Source organism: Arvicanthis niloticus, chromosome 3, assembly GCF_011762505.2.
Source record: "Arvicanthis niloticus isolate mArvNil1 chromosome 3, mArvNil1.pat.X, whole genome shotgun sequence".
Lineage (NCBI taxonomy): Eukaryota > Metazoa > Chordata > Mammalia > Rodentia > Muridae > Arvicanthis > Arvicanthis niloticus.
Window position 1 is genome coordinate 111,823,198 of NC_047660.1, and position 15,219 is coordinate 111,838,416.

Sequence of the window (15,219 nt, forward strand, 5' to 3'; positions counted from 1 at the left end):
CCAGCCCATAACTGGTTAAAGGCTCTGTTAAGGGAGAGGGGTGGACTAAAGCATGTGAACTGGAAACAGAGAAGCCATTTCTTCCTCTATGAAAAGTAAAACACAGGGAGATCTGACAAAGAGGGAGAGTGAGATCTGTAACTTCCAGAAAGTTACACCTCTCTTCCTCAGGGAGCAAGGAGGTGGATCCAATCTGTTTGCCTCCACCCCAAATCTGCCATGCTTACCCTTGCTTCAACCGAGTAAGAAGTAAAGGTTCAACTTTTGATCATGAAGCACCGTTGGTAAGAGAAAGAGAATCCGTGCCAGACACATGAAAATAAGCATTATTCTTTATTTAAATATCTTTTAAGTGTTGTATTCAAATGATGATTTCTGTACCTAGAAATCTGGGCACCGTTTGGACTTTGGTATCATCATTATTATGAAACATTTCCTGACCTGTATTTTGTAAATCATTGATTTCCACCATAGTTTGATTGCTTAATTAAGAGATGATCAGCCTATAGCTGGGCAGGAGAGGATGGGCAGGGCTTCCATGCCCTGAGAAAGGCAGAGGGTCTGAGATGGGACCTGGAGAGTCACCATGAGGACATGGAGAAAGAAGGAGGCCAGGACGAGACCAGGATGGCAGGTAAAGGGCCACGTGACTGGGAAGTAGGCCAGGCTAGCACAGTCAGGTTAGAATAGGTCAGAATCTGCCCAGCTTAGTGCCTGAGGCTTTTAATAAATGTACGAGGTCTCATTATTTTAGAGCTAGGGCATGCATAGGAAAGCCCAATACTTTCACACTTAAGAATCAGTGACACCTTAGTTTAGTCAGTGTTCTACTGCTGTGAAGAGACGCCATGTCCAAGACAACTCTTACGAAAGAAAGCATTTAATTGGGGGCTTGCTTACACTTTCAGAGGTTTAACACAATACCATCACGGTAAGGAGCATGGCACCATGCAGGCAGGCACGGGAGCAATAGCAGACAGCTACATCCTGATCCTCGGAGAACTGGACCTAGTACAAGCTTTTGAAACCTCAAAGACCACCCCTAGTGACACATACTTTCTCCAACAAGGCCACACCTTCTTTTTTGTTGTTTTTTTGTTTTGTTTTTTGTTTGGTTTGGTTTGGTTTGGTTTTTCCAGACAGGGTTTCTCTGTGTAGCCCTGGCTGTCCTGGAACTCACTCTGTAGACCAGGCTGGTCTTGAACTCAGAAATCTACCTGCCTCTGCCTCTGCCTCCCAAGTGCTGGGATTAAAGGTGGGGCCACGCCTTCTAATCCTTGTGATCCTTTCAAACAGCTCCACTTCCTGGTTGACCAAGCATTCAAATATGTGAGCCCATGGGACCGTTCTTATTCAAACCACCACAAGTAAGTTGTACAGGTTATAGAATACCTATTAAAATAAAACACTACACACACACATGAAAAAGAATGAAATAGATTTCTCTGTAATGACATAAAGGTGCCAGAAATGTAACTTAATAAAAGATATAAAAGGTGGATATGATTAAATGTACTGGTTACATGTAGGAAGTTTCTTTTAAAAATTATTTAAAATATATATTTTTAAAACAAAAGTAGAAACTGGATGAGGTAGCACATGACTTCACCCCAGCACTCAGGAGGTGGATCTCTGTGAGTTCAAGGCCAGCCTGCTCTACATAGTAAGGAGTTCCAGGATAGCCAGAGCTACATAGTGAGACCCTGTCTCAAAAAAAGTTTGAACCCTTAACCCACTTTTATTCAAAAGTGTGTGTGTGTATGTGAGTGTGTGTGTGCGCATGTGTGCCAAATTCCTAAAGTGATCATCTTTGGAAAACTGGGCTAATCGAAAATGGGGCTTTGATTTTCTGCTCCACAGAGTTCTAATGCATTTGAGTCTATGAATATGTGCTGCCCTTATTACCATATTTAGACAACACCGACCATATCTGCTTTTTCTCTTTTGAGAAAACACATGACGAAGAGATGGGTCATGCCTCCCTAGGTGTCACCCAGAATGGCTAGTTTCCTTTTTTCAGCAACTCATCTGAAAATCCTTCAAACGTTTCTTCAGGGCATAGGCAAAGTACGTCACCTTGCTGAGTAGTGCGGAAACAGCCATCTCTGCGGGCGGTGCTATCTGCCTTGGGGACATTCTACAGCCTCAAGAGCAGAGTTCCAGTGCAGAGGTGGATTTCTGCCGAGTGATGTGTCTAAAATGTGTCTAAAATAAAGCTGTCCTGGCTGACTGCAGCCCTTAGTGTGACTGTGTTGTTTATGACTTGTTTGGTGGTGATACTGGAGCCCCAGTCCAGGCTAAGCTAGAACTCTACAGTCGAGCAGCACCCTGGCCCTGCAGCTAGTTTTGCATTTGCAAGCTTGACTACAGCTTTACGTGACCCATTTTTGTTTTCAATGAGCAAATGTGAGAAAATGGAATGTCAATTATTGCTATTTTAATAATCCATTTCTTGTTGAGAGGCAATATGTTTAGAAAATTAAACACTGTGAAAACTGATTCCCAAAACACAAAATGACCTTAATGGACAAAACAAATTCTTTTTTTTTTTTTTTTTTTTTTGGTTTTTCAAGACAGGGTTTCTGTGTACCCCTGGCTATCCTGGAACTCACTCTGTAGACCAGGCTGGCCTCGAACTCAGAAATCCGCCTGCCTCTGCCTCCCAAGTGCTGGGATTAAAGGCGCCACCACTGCCTGTCCAAAACAAATTCTTAACTCCTAATTTTTGTTTTGTTTTGATTTAGTTTTGCTTTTTTTTTTTTTTTTTTTTAAAAAGTGTTCTTCTGTGTAGCCCTGGCTATCCTGGAACTCACTCTGTAGACCAGGCTGGCCTCAAACAGAGATTGACCTACCTCTGTCTCCCAAATGCTGGGATTAAAGGTGTGTGTCACCACACTTAGCTTTATTCCTCAAGTTAAGTACACATAAATTGCCCTGTGTGTGTATGTATGTGTGTCTGTGTTGGTATAATGGTTAATTATTTCTCATAGAAAAGAAGACCCTTATACCGTTTATTAGATAGATAAACAGATGAACAGAAAGCCAGTATTTTCACAGCCAACAATACTTTCAAATTCAAATATATTTATATTTCTGGGATGACTGAATTATAACCAACATGGAAAAGAAAACATCAGTAAAACATTTTCTTGACCAAAATACACATTCCACCCTTCAGCCACTTCCTCGAGCAGGCACGCGGGCAGAGAAGCCTTCACACTCCCTCATCTGCTTCACTAGTCACCATAGCTAATTAGAAAGAGGCACACACATATCAAAGAAAGACAGTGGCAACTGTCACTATGGACACATACAAACATTTTGTCATCCTGCCCTATAAAAGCATCATGGAAATTGATTCTTTTCTTTGGAAACATGTTTTTAGAACATTATATAATATAGGGCGGCTCTAAAATCTGTCTGTAGAGTAAGTCAGGTCAAATGAGAAACAAAAACATACAGGAAAAAAAATGGAGAGAAGTGGGTGCTTTAAAAGAATACAATTTCAATATTTTCCAATGTTTTCGTGTAAGTCCCGATGGTTCCCACTATCTATGGGGAACTCAGTGACCTGAGGTAGTCTCACATTGCTCTGCCTGATCCCCACTTTCCAGCCCCAGGATTCTTTCCCCCTTACTGAGCTGAACCTCTATGCCCACATTCTCCTTTCCCTCCTCCGCTCTCTCACAATCACATGATATCTAGAATTTTGCCTACTCTATCCATATACTTGATATAAGTGAAATAGTATTTATAATCACATCGTATCTGTGGTTAGCTTACTTTGCTCAGACCTATCTCCCCTTTCCCCCAGTCCCCAGGACAGGATTTCCCTTTCCTAAAGGTTGATTGGTGCTCTCAATATCACAGTGAACATGTGGAGCACACAGTTTATCCCGCCGTCTGTGGGTGGACACGGGTCGCACCCACCTTCTGACTGTTTGATTCACGCTGCTATAATATACAGATCTCTCTTTGCTAGTCTTCCAGGCTTTGGATGCTCACACTCAAAAACGGGAGCACAAAATCACACATTGATCTTTGCTTTTCTTTTTTCCTTTTTCTTTTTTCTTTTCATTTTTTTTTTTTTTTTTTTTGAAGAACAACCATGCTGTTGTCCTGAGCAAGATCTCCATAACAGTTTTTCTTTTTCTTGTTTGCACTCACTCATTCATTCACTCACTCACTCATTCAGTCAGTTTGCAGTAATAGGGATTGAATTCTTTTTTCTTGTTTTCATGTTCATTCATTTGTTCATTCATTTGTTCATTCATTCAGTCAGTCAGTCCATTTACAGTACGAGGGATTGGACTCAGGGCTTCCCACACCTTAGCATTTACTCAACCACTAAGCTCTATTTCCTAGACATTTTTTCTATTTTCCACTTTGAGTCATAGTCTCACTGACCTTGAATTTACCATCCTCCTCCTCCTCCTCTCAAATACCTGCAGTGACAGAAATGTTCAAACAGGCCAAATATGATTTTGTTTTATTATGGAAGCCAAACTAATGAGTATGAGCCCATGTTCTCTCCACATTCCATGATGTTTGTCATGATCTTTCAGGTTAGCTTTCCCCTGATGACTAATTACATTAAGAGACTACTTCTCACATGCTTATTGCAGATTACAGGGAAAACCTTTAGAGAAACCTCTGTTTAAGTCCTTTGCCTATTTTCCCTTCTGGATAGGATTGATTATTGTTATATTGTTACAATTATTGTTATATAGTCTGAACATCAATGCCCTGATGATATGCCCTTGACACAGAAGCATAGTAACTATTCACCTTTTAAATATTCTAATCTAAGCATTTGTCTTCTTGAGTAACTATTATTATAATATGTTAAATCAGTACTCTCAATAAAATCACAACTTAGAGATTTCTTTGTAAAAGCAAGCTGATAAGATTTACTAACATCATTTAGGCAAGAAAATAAACAGGGACCCTCCTCTCCCAAATGAGGCCGTGGTGTTTATACAGTCGCTGGAGAGCAGTGTGGTGAACCTTTGGGAAGTCTGAGGAATTATTTTGGACCAGATTAAATGCCCCTGCAAGACATTCTTTCAGAAGAAAAAAAAAAAAAAACACCCGAGATAACAGTCATTTCTGTGAGCGATAGGGAAGCCTGTCTAAGAGCAGGCCTTGCCAAGGAATAATTCACTCTCTAAATATTTTTTAGACAGAACAGTGACTCACAGATCTGGGAGCAGGAAAAAGGAAAAAATCTGGAGAAGCTTAACAGATTTACCTTTTTCATATTTCTGAGCTGAACTGGTAAACTTAACATGTTTGCCTATCTGGGCATTTGATTCTATGAAAGATACTTTTGTTTTATGAAGCGGGAATAATGGGGATGGGTACCTTATTTCTAATGAATATAAAACCCACTGTATCTAACATCATATATATTGCCTTAAAAGAAGAAACAAGATACATATTTATAATTGCAGTCCTTTTTGCATTTTTGACACAAATTCTCAGTATATAACCTAGGCTGGCCTAGAATTCATTCTATAGAGCAGGCTGGTCTTGAGCTTGGAGTCGTCCTCCTGCTTGTGACTCCTGAGAACTCTAAGTCCAGCTGCAATCATTTTTTCAACACTTGAATTCTGTGTTGCTCTCTTTTCAGTGGATGAAGCCAAGATGGTTATCCTGAACTGTTGCTTCATTTCTCTTCAGCTGTAGTCCACAGTATTGGTGTTTCCCATTAGCTGGCTAAGGTCCTTCTGTTCTATCCAGATAGGCATCAAGAATAGATGAGCTTCTCCTCATCTATGGTTGGCAGACCCTGGCCCATGAATGCTGAAGGCTTGGGAACTGGACCAACGGGCTTGGGAGTTTGCATCTAATCTTGAGAGGTAGGGACCAGGATTTAGATGCCAAATGTCTATAGCTGTAGACCCTTGGGTTGGAAGCCTTGTGTTCTAGGCTTTGACCACCAGTAGCCACAGAACCTGGCAGCTATTATAATCCTTGGCTTCCAACAGCAATGACAACAGCAGGAAATAGGAGATGGAGCCTGCTAATATTATAGCTCCTGAGTGGGTCACACCTGTTGGGACCCTTAGCTCCTATAGGGGCTAGGGCCACAGTTCTCAACCCTAGACTTTTGGAATCATTTGGGCCATTGTCATATGATAACAGGTAAGGAGCCAAAATGTAAAATAAGCATCACAATGACACCCCAATTCTTTCAGAAGACTCCCCGCCTCCCATTGCTCCCCAGCCAATATATATATATATATATATATATATATATATATATATATATATATTGTGTATGTAATATATATATATATATATATATTACATACACAACTCTGATCATCAGGAAAAAACTTGAAACTATACCTGTTGTCTGAACACTCCCACCCCTAACAAAAACCTAACATATATCGAACCCTTTGTATATACCAAGTGTTTTATAGTGTAGCTCTGTGGCTTGGAGTTTTAGGTAAGACATCCAAGGTCATATAAGGGGCAGGACTTGAGCCCTTACTTTATGTCAGACACTAATTGCACAGATGAATTTGCTCCCAAAGAAAACTGACAGGTAATTATTTTTATTCCCACTCTACAAATGAGGGGACTGAAGTTCAGAGAGTTTGAACAGCTCCTCAAGGTTATGGTTGTATTGTAAATCATAGTCAGACTTGGAAATTTCAAAGCTGAGCCTTCTCTACTGTGCTATGGTGTTAATCTGATAGAGCCAAACAGACAGGACAACAAACAAAATTATTGTCTTTCTGTTTTGGAGGCTGAAACCGTAAGGTTCAGGTGTAGGGTGGGAGCTTAGTTTCACCTGAAGTCTCTCACATTGTTCTGCAGGTAGCCCCTCACTACCCTTCCATGGCCTTTCCTCTGTGCCCACACATTTGTCAAATTGGGTTAATGCCCACCAATAAATCTTAATTTAACCATAATTATATATCTAAAGATCCCATCTCAATTATATCATATTTTGAAGTGCTGGGCATTAAGGTTTCAACACACAAAATAGATAAGGAGAGAGTCATGTCATAATAACTACCAAGTAAAGTCATAATGCAGATCTCTTATAAATTGTCTTTTAGTGCAGGCTGTTACCTGTCCCAAGAACTATGAGCTTCCTAATGTATGTGTGAGTCGAATTCCAACGTGCTACCCTCATCATAGAAAGAGTAAGGAATTGGATGAAACTACAGGCAGGAAGATAGCAAAGACAGTGTGACTGGGCACAAAGGATAATGAACATGTGTAACTTTAATTTTTTCAAAGTCTACTTTTAATGATAGTTTTTAAATGCTTTAACCTCCCTTTTAGCCCACCACCCATCAGAGGTAGTAGAAAAGAAAGGATACAAGGGAAGTGGACCTGTTTAGAAAGGTTCTTTGGAGCAACTCCCATCTGTGTTGTCTGGAAATTGGTAGTTCAATTCTCAGGGCAACAGCAGCAGCTTGATCCAGTCGTAAACATTTCAAGAATATATCAGCAGTCCATTTGGGTAGACTTGGGATAACAAACACGAATCAGCAGTGGTGGCACTACCTAGCAGAGACAGCCAGGCCTCAGCCTCAGCAGGAGTCAGCAGGAGGGACCAGGAGGAAGACCAGGAGAAGTTCTCAGCTGTGCCTCTCTCAGTGAATTGAAAATCAGCAAAGATATGAGACCAACAACCATTGCACAACAAGCTTAGCTGAGCCTCCATCGCTTTCTATAAAGTCCTTTTCATACACGCTCCAAAACATCACGTGTCCTCTATGGGTTTTGCCTCAGCACAGGTCTTGTCTCAGCATGTGAATCTGTCTCAGCTGACATCACTCTGCCAATCAACCCAAGTCTGAGGAAGCAGCAAGAAACTGCAGGACATCCCCAGTTTTTTCAAGTGTTTCCCTCTATGGAGTCCCAACAAATGCAGCTCAACTAGGAATTGTAAGGTGGACCAATACATGCATGTCGTTAATGAAGAATCCTTCATCGTGTGACCTTTCACGTGCTTCCTTTTAGCTGTGTCTGCTGCAGCTAAATGTTCCTTCACAACTTTTTCACCTGTGTCCACTTCAATGAAAGACTCCTTCATGTGTTTCCCCCAGCAAAACACCATCCAACCACAACTGACTTTCCAAAGAACCCTTAAGTTTCCACTTCAATCATGTCCATCTCTCCTATGTTTTAAGTTTTTTTTTTATTCTCAGTTATCAGAAAGAACTACGGGAATTCAAGGGCTAATCCTTGTTCTGTGCTCTGAAAAGTTGAGTCTGTGGTCTGGAAGCCTAGGTGAGGTAATGCATTAGGGAAGTTCGTGCCCCTAAGACCCACCACCTCCTCCTACCACCACATCCTGTTGGGGGGGGGGGGATGTGGCTGAGTCAGACTGAGTTGGGAACCAGCCCAGAACTTCTGGTATATGAAGTTCAACATGAAAAATTAAAATAATCTTCTACAGTCATTTTCACTCTGAATCTATGTTGATTTTAAATGTATGATTCATTCATAATAAAGCCAGATCCTCTGACTACATGGCTATTGAGCTACTAAAGGGAAAATGCATTATCCAAACACTTTTAGCATATTCTCTTTTTATGTGTTTTTGGAAGATGTATCAAAAATATAAGAAATCCAATTCTCTCTACATACATACATACATACACACATTATATAAAGAGAAAGTAATACACTCATATGTAAGCCACTGTACATATATACTATGAAACATGATTTAAAAATAATTGATGATTAAGATTTTCAGATGATATAGGCTCACAATTATTTAGGGCACTAGCTTTGAAATCCAAACCGTCATGAGACATTATTTCATTCTTTTCTCCTTTGCTCATTGTAAACTTGAACTAATATGTAAATTACGAACAGTCTTCTAAAATCAAGAGGCATGCCAACAAAATTATGTAGCTAATGAAAAGGCCAATGTTTTTTGTTTTATTTGTTTGCTTTTAAGTTGCCTTACTAAATTGGCCTATTGTTAGACTGTTTGTTGATATAATACAAATCAGTTTGAAAGGATTTGGGAAAGATTTCAAGGGAAAAGCTCGGCTTGCTGCAATGTATCTAGATGAACCAAATAGTTGATGTCATTGTCCATTTCTCATTGGAGAAAGAATCCTGTGGTTGAGTACATGATCTCATGCCAGCAAATCATTGTTTCCAGTCTTGGACTAATTAAGTCTCCAGGGTAGACATTGTGCCCACTTTGTTTCCCCTGTGGAGCTAGGGTCACAAAGGAAGGACCTGGCCTTCAGCTTTATAGTTTCTGGTTGCCATAGTTTGTCCTTGAACCTCAGGATTTCTTAGTACATTTGCTTCAGATTCCTGTTTCAGGTGACATGACTAAAGCCTGTAGTTAGTTTAATGTCTCCAGCATCCTGCCTGGAGACAAGCTTGGAGCAAGAAGCCCAATCACAGGCATGAAAACAGGTAGGTAAGTGTGACAGCAACTCAGGTAACTTGCTTGGTCGTGATGTGTTGGGTGACTTTTTCCAGGGAGACAAAGATCACCCCAGACACTGAGGGAACCAATAGACCAAAGAGAGAACTCTGTCTGAAACCAACTTGAGAACCAATGAACTTAGTGAGATCACTTACAGAAGCATAGACAATTCAGAGGTAGCCATACAACCGTGAAGCCCCACGCCAGCAATGTCAAACTCAAAGGAAGCTGTACCACAGACCAAGAGTCCCACTCCTCAGTGAACCATTTACCTCTTAGAGAATCTCTGGATGGGTCTCATGGAGATCTCATGATCTTCTGAGACCTGTGAGCTTCCATCTCCCTCCATGACAGAAAAAATAATAATAATAAACTTGATTACGAAGGTCTACTATGGGTCATCACAGCTGCTTTGCATCAAGACCGCGAAGCTCCTGTCCAAGACAAAGGAAAGATCGACTTTGCATTAGTCTATGTAAACAGCAGAGCTCAACATTAACACTGACCATGAGTGATGGAGGAATTGGAAAAAAGGCTGACGGTTTGTATTTGGTCTCAGCAGTGCAGTGTCTGCTACATTCGGATTGCTAGCACGTAAAACACAAAGGAAACATTCTCCCTAAGGCATTGTCTTCACAAAATACACTGTTGTTTTCACCCATCCCTCCTGTGTTCAGATGAATTTCCTAGTTCTTCCTTTTTTTTTCCTAACTTGGAAATGTTATTCTGACTTTCTGGTTCACCTTCCTTTTATGTTTTTTTTTTTTTTTTATCCTAAAATGATCTTTTCTGTCCATATGAGTTCAGATGCTGTTTCTACTCTAACAAGTCCTAATTTTCCATCTGATTCCGAGCCTCAGACCTGAATACCTAGACAGGCACTTACTGTTCTCTGGATGCTTTCTCTGACCCCCAAACCCACACCCATTAGTCCAATCTTCAATTCTTGATTTCTATTTTAGGGAGCACCGTGTTGTTTTCTATACAGATCCTAAGCCAGAAACCTGGGAGTCATCCAGGAGAAACTCAGATGCTTCTTCCTCCAGAATATGTCTTTGTTACCAATTTTCCACTTGGATCACTAAAAAATGCTCACCAGATCTGTATCCGTATTTCTTCAATTAAAAAGATCACCATAAGTCTGAACAGTTTGTTTGCCTCTTGAGTATGATCACTGTTACCTGAGCTCTAGTTGGTCACCATAGGTAAGGCTCCCAGGCATCTACTTCCTCCTTGTCCCATTCAGCCTCAGAGTTTGCATAAGCCCCAAATGGAAACCAGAAAGTATCTCTAGATAAGTTTGCAGCACCCCACCCCAGGACTGCATGGCTCCATCTGTCCTTACCTCCCAGATCTATTCATTAACCTCTTTAAAGAATGAAATCTTTGGTCTTCTCATTTGTACATGTAGTATTAGTTAGGGATTTTCTGTATGATGTGAGATAGTAATAAGCCTCTCTCTCTCATCCCCCAACTCACTTTCTCTCTCTCTCTCTCTCTCTCTCTCTCTCTCTCTCTCTCTCTCTCTCTCTCTCTCTCTCTCTTTGTGTGTGTGTATACTACTGAGAGGTGACCAGAGACCCTTGCACAGGCCAATCTATCACCCTATCACACAACTACACCCCCCAGATCCTGTATTGGTTCCAATACCTGTGAAGAAATGCCTTAGCACAGGATAGATGAAGTCAAGTGGGCAAAAAGCAAAGTTTTCTTCTTCTGTATCCTTTGATATGGGCTGCCACCAGAAGATGTGGCCCAGATAAAGGATGGGTCTTCCTGCCTCCCTCACAGGAGTGATCAGAGGCTTGGGTTTTAGTTGGTTCCAGATATAGTCAACTTTGACAACTGAGCTTACACATCATAGTTGCCATTGTATTCGAATAAATTACAAATTTGTCTATATCATACGAAAAAGTCACTTATGGTTTGGCCCTGGTCTGCCATTTCCCCACTTCCCACCCCACCCCCACCTCCTCTTCCATCAATTTCTATCAGAGTATCTCCCCTACCCCCATCTAACTCTAGTCACAGTAGCCTCTGTCCTTATTGGTTGGCTGAAGGAGCCTGTTCATATGGCTGAGTCTCTTTATAAGTTATCAGTTTCACAGAATCATTTATTCAGTTACTGTTTGTTTTCCACTGAAATGCAAAGCTCAGGGATGTCAGTACTCTGTAATGGTACGAAGTGACTATCCAGCAAGGACTCATTAAAGAAAGGAATTATATGTAGAAATAGATTATATGTAGGAAAACAGCGAGTGTTAAAGATGGTAATTAAGGCCCACATAATCATCTGGGCCCATCATTTAGTCAAATCATGATTATATTTTATTTTCAACATGCCAAATAAACTTTGTTTTAAATTTTATTTAATCAAAACAGACTTCTGCGTGTATACATGGCATAAATGCCCATAGTATTCATGGTTGTATAGTCTAACTCTTAAGGTTACTTAATCATCACTGAAGTTTATTGGTTCTCAATTTTGAGAGAGACAGAGAGAGAGTAAAGATTTATCTGGGAAAGCTTTAGACAATTTTGGCAAATTTGTACATTTACAATGTTAGCAAAAAGCTTATGCTTTTATTGACCTGGTATCTGTACAGATTAAATGCCTAAACAGAATATTTTTTTAGTATGTAAATATTATGACTAGTTAGCCTAGGCATGGTTATGAGAGCATTCATTTCATTCTGAATAACAATTCTTGCTCATGCTGCTACCTTCTAAGACTTTGTTTTCCATAAACTGTAAGTTTGGTCCCAGTTGTCTCAGGAGGATCAACCAAGCTCATTTGCATCCTCTGTATACTGCATGCCGTAAGCATGGGACCAAGCCTGTTGATGAAATTGAGTCGGCTGGTGCTAAGACAGCAGCTGCAGGCGGTTAACTGAGAAAGAGTCTTCCCATACTTTAAAATCTTGTCCCGATGAACTTATAAACAGCTCAGTTCACTGGCATCTGGAACATTCTCTTTTAGTTTCATTAATCTAGTTTCTGGTATGACATTTGCTTAGATTTGATTGAGTAGCATATTTCAACTTTCTTTTTCAAAATTAATTCTTATTTATTCTTTGACAACTTCATATGTGTATACAACGTATCTCCGTCATATCCACTCCCGTGTGTGTGTGTGTGTGTGTGTGTGTGTGTGTGTGTGTGTGTGCATACAATGTACCTAGAGCACATCCATCCCAATTTGTATACAATGTATCTCCAGTAAATCCATCCCCCATGTGTATACAATGTATCTCAATCACATTCACTCCCAACTCCCTCTTCCAGCTCTACCCAGGACAGCCCATCATGTCTTCCAACTTTTCTTTATAAAGAGGTTTTTATTTTTTTTAATTTGATAAATATGTAGACTGATGAATGATAGGTAATTGTAAAAAAAAAAAAACCAATGCTTCTTACTTGTCACTTTCTGAGAAAAATACTTTTTAAGATACTGGCTAAGAAATAGCTACTAATGTAAGATTTCAGACACAGAAAAGGCTTTGTCTTATCCATATCAACCATGACAATAATAAAATAGACCCTACAGTTCCAAAATGGGAGAACATTTCATTATACCTTTTAAAGTTGTGACTCAACAGGCCTAGTTACCCATGCTATTAACCTTTTCTACGGGAAATGGTTCCTACATGGTTCTCTAGTTAATGTCTATAGGGTGTGCACATAATAAAATGCTGTGGAATAAAATTGTTAAATTAAACTGAATTGAATAAAATTTAAGTGCCCCAAATAAACTCAAGCTAATGTCAAGACTTCTTAAGAGCTATCAGGATAACTGAAACGCTAAGCTTTATGCTAACTTGACTCTTAAATGTAAATACTTCATGAACAAAGGTCTGTCAAAAAATATAACCAAATGCCAGGCGTGGTGGTACCTGCCTTTATACCTCTACACTAAGGAGACAGAGGCAGGAGGATATCTGTGAACCTAAGGCCAGCCTGCTCTTAATAGCAACTTCCAGACCAGTTGGGGCTGAATAGAAGAACTTGCCAAAATATACCTATGTATTTATAGAAATAGCTAAATATGCAAATCTATATATTACATGTAGCTATCTCCCAAGAAACAATTAATCATTATTGGCAAGGGGAATCCATATCAGTACAATTCCAAAAGCCCCACATAAAGGTATAACTACAACAGCGAAATGCGCATGTTTCCTTTTTGTTGCTTTTGTGGTAAAGGATGATCTGACAGCATAATTTTTTCTCATAAATAGTAGAGTGCTAATGTCAAGTGGGTCTTGACACCCTTTAATTCATCTACATTTACTGTATGGGGAAAGAGGGCAGAAAATGAAAATGGATCAAGCAGTCACATTTATCCAGCAAAAGGCTTGGATCTGAAACTCCTTCTCCCTCCAGCCTTTCCAGTACCACCACCAACAGGATTTTCTCAACTACAGTGTATTTTTCTCTTTGCAAATTTGCTTACTGAAGGAAGATATTTGAAGAGGAACTTGGACTAGAGAGAGTACAGCAAATTGCCAGATGGATTAGTGAACATTTTCCGTGTCTCCTGGGCTTTCTCCATAGAGCTTCTGTGAGCCCCCCAAAAAACAATGTTCCCATTTTGTGTGATGAATTATCCCCCTCCCCCACTGCTGTGCATCTGTCTGGGCATTAGCCCAGTACCATCCTTAGGAGAGCTGGGAAAGTCGTCATTGAAGTCATTTCCTGTGTTCTGTGGTTCGGATCAGGGATGCCAATTGAGAAAGATCAAATGCCTAACACAGAAAACAGACTAGCAGTGGGTAGGCAACGGGAGGCAGGAAGCGGGAAATGGTACGAAAACAACGTGGTGTGGGAGAGAAGGTGAGAAGATGGCATGTGGTTGAGCCACATTAAAGTTAAGCCCCATGAGGAAGTGCTGTAACTTTTACAAGCCTAATTCTCTTCACCTATAAAACAGAAACAACATGCCATATGTCTCAATATCCTTATGAAGATCAAACAAGATAACATATAAACCATACATATTTCATATCGAAATAGGACCTTATGTATCTGAAGCTGGCTTTGAACTCACTACATAGCCAACCTTGACTTTCTGGTCTTCCCGTATCCATACCTCCATCTCTCTAGCTCTGGCTACCATACCAGGTTTGTATGGTGTTAGGGATCAAACTCAGGTCTTTCTTCATGTTACACAAGCTGTCTATCATCTGCGTTATATTCCTATCTGTGTTCCATTTATAATTTAGGAGAGATTTACATTTTATTGAATGAACATGTAGCCCTGGGAGCTGGATAGAGTAGGTTTCTTTAAAAAGGGACTGGAGCACTGCAGAACCTCCTTGAAATATCAGCTTCTTCCCCTGAGCCCATTACTTTTCATCCACTTATAACATACAAAGATAGTTTCCAAGCTATTGTGTGCAGCAGGGTCATCGGGAGAGCCAGGTCTCTGATAAAGTCTGGGGTCTGGGATAGGGCAGTGTAGGACTGAGAAAAGAAATCAGGCATGTTGTCACAATTAGTACCAACTGCTTTTAAAAGTTCTTCTTCTTCCTCTCCTCCTCCTCCTTCTCCTCCTCCACCTCCTCCCTTCTTCCTCCCCTCCTCCTCCTTCCCCTTCTCCTCCTCCTTCTTCCACGTGATGCTTTGGCCTTTATAGCTCAGTTTAAAGTCAAAAAAGAACAAGAAAAAAAATCCTAGGTGAATATTTGGTGACCAGACAGTTCATCTTAAATGAAAAACTTGGGAATATATTTTTCCACTTCTACAAGTTTATTAAATTCCTTATTACTTCTTTTTACAGGTAAAAACTGTAA

At 40.2% G+C, this 15,219-nt stretch overlaps 1 long non-coding RNA gene across 1 annotated transcript; it reads left to right on the forward strand.

Moving 5' to 3' along the window:
* The first annotated feature begins 499 nt into the window (after positions 1-499).
* On the forward strand, positions 500-8,497 carry LOC143441800 (uncharacterized). The gene is made up of 3 exons (XR_013109489.1): positions 500-634; positions 1,297-1,367; positions 7,759-8,497. It is a non-coding gene; the product is annotated as an uncharacterized LOC143441800 (long non-coding RNA).
* The last annotated feature ends 6,722 nt before the right edge of the window (positions 8,498-15,219 follow it).